We start from the raw sequence: 12449 nt of genomic DNA, 5'->3' as shown, positions 1-12449 counted from the left end.
CATGCCTATCGGCCCAAGAAGAAGCCTTTGTTGAACCAACAAATGAGGAAGAAGCGACTTGTTTGGGCTAAAACGCATGTTTCATGGACAAAAGAGCAATGGGACACCGTCATCTTTTCTGACGAATCGAAATTCAACCTGCATGGCTCGGATGGGAAGCGATATGTCAGAAGATGAAAATTGGAGACGTACCATCCTGACTGCATAACACCGACTGTAAAGTTCCCCACCGGTCAGATGGTCTGGGGGTGCATAACAAGCAAAGGGGTGGGGCGAATTAAGTTCATTAACGGAACGGTGAATGCAGAAACCTACACTGCTATTTTGGAGGAGTGCCCGAAACCCATTATTAGGGATCACCACACAAGACGTCAAAACCGCATTTTTCAACAGTACTCAGCACCTTGCCACACAGCAAAATTGGTAAGTTTTATGCTATTGTGTTTGTCTTGTCTTATAAGGCTTAAAACATAACTTACACCAATGTTTTCCCTTGTTTTTCTCTGTTAAGGTGACATTATACCTCAGAAAACAGTGCAGATTTGAACCCTATTGAAAATTGCTGATACATAATGTGATATAAAATTGTTCAGAAGAAGCCAAAAGTGAGATTCAGCTGCAGGAGAGCATTGTAAGGGTGTGGTACCACGAAATTCGGCATATATCCAGAAGTTGATTAACTCTATGCCAGATCATTGCAAGGCTATAATTGCAGCTCGAGGAGGAACAAAAAAATATTGAGGACTTATTTTGCTGATTAACAGTACATAATACTATTACGTTAACTTGTCATTTCAGTTTGTACACGTAAATGCAGTAAAGTGTGTTTGGTTGTCATGATTGCCATTTGCATGATTTCTCATACTTCCATTAATTACTCATTTTACCATTTGGGAAGATATTTATGGCAGTTAGGTATATCAGGTGGAGTCTTTTTTATTGGATTTCATTCACAGAGATATATATCCCATCTAATAAATGCATTGTCGACCAGACTAGCTGGCTAGGTAAAGTGTCTGCCTGGCAGCCCAAAGGTCGCAGGTTCGAATCCTGCCTTCTGGCTTGGATCAGAGTAAATGCAAAAACTTTGGGAAGTGCATTATGGCCACAGAAGCTGATGCGCCAACAACTAACCAAAAAAAAAAAAAAAAAGCAAGCATTTCGAACCTTTCTGCAACCCACGGTGCAGAAAGGTTCGCATATTTTCGGTGATTCTGACTGGCCAAATGTTCCTCACCTTTGTGTTAAATTTTAACTTTGGTTTTATTGTAGTTTTTTTATTGATTAACATATTTTTATTTATTTTTTTTTCACATACCTCAAATAGTTCCCAGGAGACCTCAGAGTTATGGAGAATTTAATTTTGATAAAAAATTTAAAAGAGTTAATAACAGTTTCCTAACGCTTGGTTGACATACACAATGCATTCTTGGGAAACTATATGTTAACTGAATGTATGCTAACTGAATGTTAAATTCTCTCATTTAACTTGATTTTTTTAAATGAAGTACAAATATATACAATTACTGATAAACTAGTCCTGTCTGGAAAATTCATCAAAGAAAACTAAGGAGTTGCATTCTTTTCATCATAAAGAACCTTATAGCAAACAGTGACATTATAAGGCCTCTGAAAACATTACTGCTTCTTTCAGTATTGGGAGACTCCCGTAACTTCTATCCTTCCTTGGTAGCACAGTTGGTAGAATCGCTGCTCTCCTCCACACTGGGTAAAAGACGAATTTGAATCTTGTCAATGACCTGAGGAATTTTTATGGGCCATTTTCATAGCTCGGCTGAGTTGGATGAGGGTAGCATGGTTTTCTCCTCCTGGAAATGCAGATTTTTCATCCATCTAACAGGTAAATTGACCACAAAACAAGCACAATTTACAGATAATATGGCTTAAGTTGCTAATGCACCTAAAATGCAACTCCTTTGGCATTATTCCTTTTAAATTTTTGAAGTTCAGGCTCTTTAAAGACATACTGGAGCCTTTATTGCTGTCACCACTTTCTTTAATTTGCATTTGTGCTTGCAACTCAATGAACTTGTTTGTTATGATGTCTTCTCTATAAGATTTCAGTAAATCATTTACATCTTAGGTATCCAATTCTGGGTTAAGACATTTCACTCTGTCTAAAATTTCCATTGACATTTTCTTGCATTTTTTGGAAATGTTCATAATCATGGACAATATACAGGCAAAGTTTTCATTAACAACTCTTCATAGGAAGCTATAACTTTCCAGCATGTAGTGATGTTTCTGACTGTCATAAGTGTATAACATTCTTCCAAAGCTATATAAAAGATTGTGCTTCCTTCCTGCCAATAGCAACAATAGTCTCAGCCATGGTTCTCAAATAACACTGCTTAAAAGTTGGCAGAGTGGTTAATGACAGTATGCTACTGCAACAGGATCTAGAAAAGTTAGGCAGGTGGGCTGAGAAATGGCAATTGAAGTTTAATGTTAATAATGTAAAGTACTGCATATGGGTAGCAGTAACCCTAGAATAATGTACCAACTGGGTGACACTCAGGCTAGTGGCAAATGAAAAATATTTGGAGATAATTGTGCAGTCATATATGAAGTTCTCTGAGCAGTGCAAACAGGACAACTCATGCAGGTTTTTTCAACAATATACAGGAATTTTTCTAGCAGGGATAAGGAGGGATTATCCCATTGTATAAAGCAATAGTTGACCACATCTTGAATACTGCATATAGGTTTGGAGGCCTCGTTTTAGAAAACATGTGGAGCTGCTGGAACAGGTACAGAGAAGGGCAATGAGATTGGTGAGTGGAACAAAAGGAGTGTCTTACCAAGAAAGGCTTCAGTTCCGCAAATTGTATCACATGGAGACTAGGCACCTGTGAGGTGTTTAAGGCTTTGAATGCATTTAGCAAGCTCAGTGTGATGATACGATTCTTCCTCTTGCTCAGACCACACATATGCGGGGGCACAAATTCAAATTGAGGAAGGATGGTTTCAGAATAGATGTTTGCCTTTAGCCTACAGGTGATTGATTGTTGGAACAAACTTCCATCTGTTGTTTTGGAAGTTGATAGTTTAAATAAATTCAAGGAAGAACTAGATAAACTATTGGATGAAATGGGAGGTTATTTAATTATTATTATTTTATTTTATTAATTTATTTTTTTTTTGTTGATGCTGTATAATATTGCTTTCTTGCATCATTTACCACTGCTAATGCTAACTATGGGCAGTTTTCATCAACTCATCACAGTTTAAATTGCTCTAACTTTCTACCTTGTAGAAATGTTTCTCACTCTTATAAGTCTTCTTCTAAAGCTGCATAAATGTTTTTGCTTCCTTCCTGTCAATAGCAACAATCTGAGCCATGGTTCTCAAATAAGATGGCTTAAAGGTAAAAATGATCCCTTGATCTACGGACTCCTCTCCCTCAGTTCCTGTGGCACTCCACTTTTTCTTTTTTCAGTCATTTGAACCACACAGTGAAAACCACTTCTAGTTATTGTTCCACTAAAACTATGAAAACTGAGAATGCATAACCAAAGTAGCAGTGTGTGCTTGGGACTGCTGAAATTATATCAGAAACAAAACTAAAACCTTTGTTTTAGTTTTGTTTTTGGTTTTGTAAGACAACATCATCTAATTTCATAAATAAATAATTTTCTTTTTCTGTTAATACTGTGGATGATCACAGGAATCAGGAGTGTACAATTACTGTAGTCATTTACTAGAATAACGTCATAGCGCATCAGAAATGGGAAACTTTATGTAAATATGGATATACAGGGTGTCTCAAAAATACACAGCATAACTTCAGGAATGAGTTCCTTATACGTAGACAATAAAAATATTTTATATCAACATAGTTCCGGAAATGCTTGGTTCCCGCGTTATTAACTGGAATGTATTATCTCCCGCAGGTGATTTCTTTCATCACAGGGTACTGACAGAATCTGGTGGTTTTCCATTCCGACCATGTACTCAAATCAGGAGCAAGTGGATATGCACTTTATGTACGGTTTGGCAGATGGCAATGCTCTGGAGGCTCGTCATTTGTACCATGAAAGGTTCCCAGAACAAAGGTGTCCAGACAGGAAAATGTTTGAAGGTATCCATCGCCGCCTTTGTGAACATGGGACCTTTACACCTTGTGCTGCCGACAGAGGACGACCAAGATCTGCGACTCCTGAAGTAGAGGAGGAGATTTTGGATCTGTATGCCACTCCTGGAATCAGCACACGCAGAATAGCAATGCAACTGGCTGTTTAACGTTCGACTGTTTGGAGAGTGTTGCGAGAACACCAACTGTATCCTTACCATCTGCAATGGATACAGGCCTTGTCACCAGTATATTACCCTGTGGGAGTAATGTTCTGCCAGTGGTTCTTGCAGCAGTGTGGTACAACTCACTTTCCTGTCTTAGTGATATTCACAGGTGAAGCACAGTTCACACGAGACGGAATCCAAAACTTTCACAATCAGCATGTATGGGCTGAGGAAAACCCGCATGCAATTCTTCCATCACATCACCAACAGCGGTTAAGACTCAACATCTGGGCGAGTGTTTTTGTTGATAAGTTATTTTCATGTATTTCAAAACAAACTCATATGGCAGGCGTACAGAAACTTTCTAGAAAACAACATGCCTGATTTCTTGGACGACACGCCACGCCACTGATCAGTCATCAATAAGCACACTTCATGCACGATGGTGCTCCCGCACATATCAGACACCTAGTCCGCAATTACCTGAATCGAAGGTTTCCTGGTCGGTGGATAGGTAGAGGTGGACCAACTGCCTGGCCTCCACAGCTCACTGATTTAAACCCACTAGATTTCTTCTTGTGGCACCATTTAAAGTCATTGGTGTATTAGACCGGTAGCTGATATGGAAACTCTCCGCAATCAAATTGTGGCAGGTTGTGAGACAATACAAAACATGCCAGGAATTGAACTGAGCTCTTGTAGGTGGAAGGTAGTGCAAGGGTCTTTGTTGATATCATTGAAAAGTTCCAGCAGAATGGCTAGTTGTGGGGGTGTAATATCAATGCACTTTTTTTTTTGTGATATTTGTCAAAATAACATTTGCACTGATATCAAGAGTTGTATGAAGCTACTTGTATTAATACTCTGGTGGACATGAAGGATTGCATTAAAAAGAAAATTATGTGCGCGTTCAGTTTATTGTTGAACAATCTGCTCATCACGCATTGAACAGCTTGACATGTGGGCTATACCATATTAAATAAATAAATTTGTTATATAGCACAGCTAGTTGCTAATTTTATATTGGTGCAAAATCACTTTTTGGAGATGTGGGGGGGGGGGGTTTCTGTGTAGTCATTTGGATAATATCTAGTTCAAATTAAAGCCGTGTGCAATTAATTATTTCACATCTGCAGTCGTCAGTTTAATAACTGCAGTTTAATTATAACCACTCTGTTAATAGAAGACACTCACTATATGGTTTAGAATTTTTAAGATGAAAATAAGACCACTAAATGTGGCGAGCCTCTAACTTTGAACCTTTCTAAAAGATCAAATAAGATAGATATGAATTGAAAATAAAATATTTAGTGCCTTTAGTTATTTTATTAACTAACAAAATGTGACTGTCTAAAAGGCCTAAGTTGGCTATTAACAGTCTTGTACCAGAGCAATTCTTTAACAGAAAAACAAAATGAATGCCAAATCTCTGGACATTGACCATAATACCTCCTGTTCTTTGATAAGGAATTACTTTGATAGAGGATGTTTATAGCTCATTTAGGCCTTTTAGACAGTAATAATTTCCTTCATTTTCAATGTCCCACCCACACCCTTATTGTTCTTAATATCTCTAGTTATTTTATTTTAAATTCACTCTGATTTTGCAAGACAAAATTAGATTTGATCTTTTGCAAATACTGTGTAGTAAAAACCCAGAAAGGTAGCCTTGTTTTTCTTAGCCACACAGTTATTTTATTATAGTTGTATTGCAGTCTAGTTGTCGTTACTCCCTGCTTATTTCTCCTACCACAATATATGGGCATTTCATAACATATGAACCATACATTCCCCCCCCTCCCATTTCTTCCACATGCTATATGATTGCTGTCTTTAGAGGTTTTGAAGACAGCATCACATCAATACAATATCCTGACCATTTTGAGGGTACAAAACATCAGTTGCTAGTAGTCCACTGGACCAAATATATTCATTATTCTCTAGACTGTACCCGGAGCAACTCATGTATAATCTTGCTGCCGCTACTCAACCAGATAGATTTGAGGGAATCTGAGTAGTGTGCATTCTTACCATATCCAAAAATTTTCTTGATTCCTGCCAATAAAACAAACTTATCTGCAAAAAGATCTAAACCTCCCAAAAATGTTGTCATCCATTTCACAAATATACATGGTCTCAGTTCCAATCTTGGCAATCTTCATTCCATTTATTATATGCCAAGCCCCACTTACTTTTTCTAACCAAATCCCAATTACTGGCTGTCTCGATCACCATTCATTTTAGTTATCCTAATTATTCATTCTGATTTTTTTTTTTTTTTTTCACTTCAAAGGTAGTATAGGCCCACTATGCATGCATAGGTTTACTTTGATTTTCCTTGTCAGAAACGTCCATATTTGGAATCTCCCCTTCCAGACCTTGTCTGGCATAAAACCATAATCCATTCTGTCAATTTTATCTGATGTCTATATTGTTCTTCCAACTCTATTCATCACTCAGAACTCTGACTTCTTTTCATTGAAACTCTACTTTCTCCAGTGTAGCTTTCCTAATAGTTACGTAATTTTCATTGTTAATTATTGAGGTAATTTTCCTTGGCGATTTTAATGTTCACAATTACAGCCCTATAAGTTTGCTAGTTAAATGGACCCAGCTTACAGAAATGTAGAGGGTTTTATTTAATATTCCTTCAAATGGCCCTTGAGGTTGTCACAGGCATTCTCTCAGATATGCCAGACAACCTGTACTTGCTACCTGGGAGTCTAAAACGCTGATGGAATTGATATTCAGATGACATTCAAGTCAAGTGGTCCAAATTTTGGCAAAATCCGGATGGTCTGTGACAGCCGAATCCTGTGCTTGCACCTTCACAATGGTGGTACTTCGTAATCCTGGGTACAACCTTCATGCACAAGCATACTGTGGATGACCACCTAGGTGCGAACTAACGTAAGCAGAGATCAAGGTGTGGCGCTCGCACCACATGGAGGAATGCCGCCCCTCTGTGTTCTAAGGCAATACTTGGTGGTAAATGACTCATCAACTGGTGCAATACCACCACTTTGCTTATTGGAGGCTTGAAGTGGTGGAACCCATGTTTAGTCTCCAGAGCTAAGTTCCGGTCAACCCTTCCCAATCTCTTCTATCATGCAGTATGGCTGATGACTTTTAATGTTTTGATGAACATCATGGTGAGATCCAGTCTTCCTTACATTACGAGGGTACAGCTCTAATACGGTGTTTGCAGGCCAGCCGCTAGTTAGTACACCGGACTGAACCTATTGGTAACTCTTTAGGAGGCTTCCTGATCACCTAGTATATAATCTTGCTACCTCTACTCTGCCAGATAGTGAATAGAGGAAATCCAAATAGTGTGTATGCGGGGGGCATTGTCTAGGCCATATTATGTTAAGGATCTGTGTATATTCTTACTATGTGTACGCCCTATCCAAAAATTTCATTACTTCTTACAGCATGTTCCCCCCCCCCCCCCCCAACTTGCTATTGAATACACCATGAATTGTCAAACTACTAGAGTAAGCTTATCTGCGAAAAGATCTAAACCTCCCAAACACTTTCTAGTTCATTTCCCAAATACACGTGGTCTCAGTTCTAATCTTAATGATATCAATTTCCACTTGCAGTCTATCAAACCCCATGTACTTTTTCTGACAGAATCTCAGTTATCGGTTGATTCAACTACTGCTCATCTCAGTTGCCCAAATTATTCGCTGTATGATTCCTTTCGCCTCAAAGGTGGTACTTGTGAATATGTTCGTTCCGATATTCCCTGCCAGAGACTTCATAATTTGGAATCTCCTCTTTTCAATCTTCTCTGGCTTAAAATCTCTCTACCTCATTGTGTCTAATTCATCTGTTGTCTCTACCGTTCTCCAACTCCACTAATCACTTGGAGCTCTTTGCAACTTTACTTTCTCCAGTCCAACTTTCCTAAGAGTGAGGTAATTTTCCTTGGTGATTTCAATGTTCACAACTCCAGCTGGCTTCCGTTTTCTAGTCACACCGACTCAGCTGGTCGAGATGCTGAGGTTTTTGCAATTACTAATGACCTTACACAGATTATTCATTTACATACAAGAATACCGGACAATCCTAACCATACAGCCAACAGGCTTGACCTTTTTCTCACTAACAACCCTTCTAAGTTTAGTCTCTAGAGCAAAGTTTCCGGCATCCCCCCCCCCCCCATACTTCTCTTTCAACCCATGCACGGTACTAAGTACTATAGGTTTTGATACCTTTCGTGTTTGTGGTTTTCATAAAAAAAAAAAAAAAGTACACGGTCGAAGTGAGTGGTCCTTTAGGCACCTCAGATCACAACTTAGTGATTGTCTCTTCTCCGATGGTTGGCGCCTCCGTAGCCAGGTGAGAAGGAGCAGCATTGCGTAGCACACGCTTCTTGATTAGACCGGGGTTCGAGCCCGTCACCACCAAATACGGAGGATACAGCAAGGTCCGGGAATGACCACCGCATATCCCGGAGCAATATGGCCTTAGTTGCTAATGCTCCTAAAAACCAAATAACAAACAAACAATAACAATCTTCTCCAGTGGAGTCTTTATAACCTGTTTGTCATTACAAGTAATGCCAAACAGGTTATAAATTATTGTAATGCCATCATAACTTTTTGGCATTACAAGAATACAAAATGGGATGACCTGCGAGATTTCTTTTCTTCTTTTTCTTGGTTGGACTACTGTTTCAAAACTTCTGATGTCAATGTTTTCTCATATCACGTCAGTGAAATCATTCTTGTATGAATGGAATCCTTTATTCCACACTACACTTTAAAATCTCGTCCTTTATCTAAACCTTGGTTTTCCAATAAATGTGCTAAAGCTGTTCAAGAAAAGAACATTGCATATCATATTTGGCTTGTTTCCAATTCTTCAGTTTCATTTTCTGCCTACACCAAAGCTTGCAACAATTGTAAAGCACTTATTAATCTGTCCAAACTAGATTTTGAACAGGCTAAGTGTAGAAAACTTGCTTCTTGCACTAATGGTAGCCAAGCATTATGGTCTCTTGCCAAAGCTATTGGGTGCAACTTTTGCCCATCTCTGCTCCCACCTCAAAACCAGATGGTTCTGTTGTCACTTCAGCCACGGATAAAGCTGACCTGCTAGCATCCCATTTTTCTTCCAACTCATGTATTAATGATCTTGGTAAAACACCTCCCATCATTTCCAACATGCTTGATTCAATGACTTCTGTGGTTTTCTGTCAAAAGGATGTCAGAAGGATTTTGACGAATCTCTCTCTCTCTCTCCACAAGCACATTCCAAATATTGTTTCCTCTGCATCTAAAATACTTGCTTTTATCTTTCCCTCTTGGCATTACTTTTCTTCCAAACAGCTGTTCACTCTGTACAAATTGCATATCCACCCTACAATGGAATATTGTTCCTACATGTGGTGAGGTGCCCCCAAAACCTCAGGCTTCTAGATTCCATTCAGAAGAGGGCAGTTAGGTTAATTAATGACTCCTCTCTAAGAGAGTCTCTCCATTCACTGACTCATAGATGTTCTGTTTCTACTGCATGCCTTTTCTACAGATACTTACAGCACTGTTCTTCTAAATTGGCTTCTATAATTCCCGCTCGCTCTCTCTCTTTCAAAACAGTCTGAACAAGTGCCGCCAACATCCGTTTAATGTCCAACTTCAAAATCACAGAACCAACTTTTAATCTTCATCGTTTATTCATTCAACTGCCATTTTTTTGTGGAACAACCTCCCTTCATACGTATTTTCTGAAAATTAGTCTACAGAAGTTCAAGTCTAATGTCAACAAATATCTTCTTTAGTCTTCTCAACCTCCAACCCAAAGCACAGCACTATGTACTATAGGTTCTAATACCTCTCGTGGTCGGGATTTTCATTAAAAAAAAAGAAAAAAAAAAAAGCAGTTTTAGTTGTTTAAGGCCCTATTCAATAATGATTTTCTTGTTTCTTTTGTATTTTCCACATTACAAAAAAAAAAAAAAAAAAAAGCTGCATTTAATAGTATTAGCATATGATGCAAGAAAGCAAGCTTATATAGTATCAACCAAAAAAATCCTTACCATTTCACCTATCCATTCACTCCAAATGCTTCTCTAGTTCTGTCTTGAACTTGTTTAAGTTGTTGACCCCCATGAAAACAGATGGAAGTTTGTTCCAACAATCAATCACCCTCTGGCTAAAGGCAAATTTCATGTCCAGACGCTGCAATTTGCAGAATGTAAGCCTTTCTTGGTAACAGCAACCCTTTGTTCCATTCACCAATCTCCTTTTGCCATTCTCAGTACTCATTCCATCAGCTCTACATCCTTCCTACAATGAGTCATCCAAACCTGTATGCAGTACTCAAGGTCTAGCCTGACCATTGTCTTATACAAGGGGATAATCATCTCCTTATCCCTGGTAGCAAAATTCCTATATATTATTGACAAGATGCAATGAGCTATGCTCAGAAAATTTCATATCTGACTACATAATGACCTCCAGGGCTTTTTCATTCTCCACTGCCCTGAGTGTAGTAGCACGCAGCTAGTACGTTATTCTGGGGTTACTACTACTACTACTACCCATATGCAGTACTTTATATTTGTCAATATTAAACTTCAGTTGCCACCCCTCAGCCCATCTACTGAAATTTTTTAGATCCTCCAGTAGTGTGTATTGTCATTAACAATCCTACCAACCATTGTGTTGTCTGCAAACTTAGACATCAACCCTGATATAACTTTGCGAATATCATTGATAAATACAGAAAACAGCAATGGGCCCAACACCGAACTGTGGGGGACTCCACTAATAATATTAGTCCACGAAGAGCAGTGTCCATTGATTACCACTCTGTCTTCTCCCACTCAACCATCCCTTTATCCAAAGCAGCATCTTGCCTTTAATACCATGCTGCTCCAATTTGAACAGTAGTCTTCCATGTGCAACAGTATCAAAAGCTTTCCTAAAATCCAAGTACAGTATATAATATTAAAATTATTTTTTGCATCCATTTCCTTTGTGACCACATCATAGTATCCAATCAAATTTGTCAGACAAGACTTCCACTTAACAAACCAATGCTGTGTCTGAACTATAACTGCGGTCATGTCTAGATGATCTTGCAGTGCTTCTTTAACCAGTGACTCCATTATTTTCCCAGGAACAGAAGTTAAAATAACAGGTCTGTTGTAATTACTCATGTCACCTTTTTATTATTATTATTATTATTAGCTTATGCTGCACTAGCCAAAAAAAAAAAAAAAAAAAAAAATTCTGAATTATCCTGAGATAGAGAGAGAGAGCAAGAATCAGAAGTAGAAGGGAATCATCAAGAAAGAAGAATGATGATATCCAGCTCAGGACCCTGGGTGTGCCAAGCCCATACTTACCAGATGTGATTCCCTTTGTGAATTGGGGAGACATTTGCACATCTCCAGTCTGTCGGGACCTCCCATGAGTCCAAGGAAGCTTTCATAATTATGGCTAAGGGTTTGCTTGCTTCCTTTAATATAAATGGATAGATCCCATCCACCCCAGGTGCCTTTTCCACATTCAACTTCAATTTCTCCCTCACTTTGCTCTCGTTATTATAAAATAATTTAGCTGCTTGCTAGAGTTTGATAAACTTCTGGCCTCCACTTCCCTACAGAATTCCTGGTGTGTGAATGTAGATGCAAAATGCTCATTCAGTTTGTCAGCTACCTGAGCTGGATCATCAACAATAGAACCATCAATATCAAGTGGACCAATCTGATTTATCCCCTTTTCCTTCTAGAGTTTCCATAAGTAAAGAAGTCTTTGCTGTTCCTCTTTGCCAAAGATTTCTCATAATCTGCCTTCGCTTTCCAACCTCCTTTGTAACTTCATTACAGACTAGCTTTTATCTACCATTGTCTTCTGTGTCAACTGATAATTTATATGTATTCCATGCATTTTTCTTCTCTAGCATGTCTTTATACTGTAGCACATCCACACAGGTATCAGAGGAATTACAACCAGTCATTTTTACATGTATATTATCATTAACCATATTTAGCCATGCACTCCCAACATTAACTGGCTACATCAGGCCCATGGCTATTTTAATGTTGAAATACCATATTTTTTATTAATTGAAAAAATGATGGCTGCTATCTGAAAACTTGCTTTTAGCCAGATAGTAATTGATTGTTGGAACAAACTTCCATCTAGTATTGCGGAAGAGGATAGTTGGAATAA

General features: G+C 38.5%; 1 protein-coding gene across 1 annotated transcript in view; it reads left to right on the top strand.

Annotated features, from left to right (window-relative positions):
- Positions 1-12449, top strand: part of Tim23 (translocase of inner mitochondrial membrane 23) — a 117445-nt gene that overhangs the window by 63000 nt on the left and 41996 nt on the right. The gene's annotated exons all lie outside the window — the stretch shown is intronic.

Source organism: Mastigoproctus giganteus, chromosome 8 (assembly GCF_048544385.1).
Source record: "Mastigoproctus giganteus isolate SK-2022 chromosome 8, ASM4854438v1, whole genome shotgun sequence".
Classification (NCBI taxonomy): Eukaryota; Metazoa; Arthropoda; class Arachnida; order Uropygi; family Thelyphonidae; genus Mastigoproctus; species Mastigoproctus giganteus.
The sequence above is the reverse complement of the archived record's forward strand: the minus strand, read 5'-3'. Positions and strand labels throughout refer to the sequence as shown.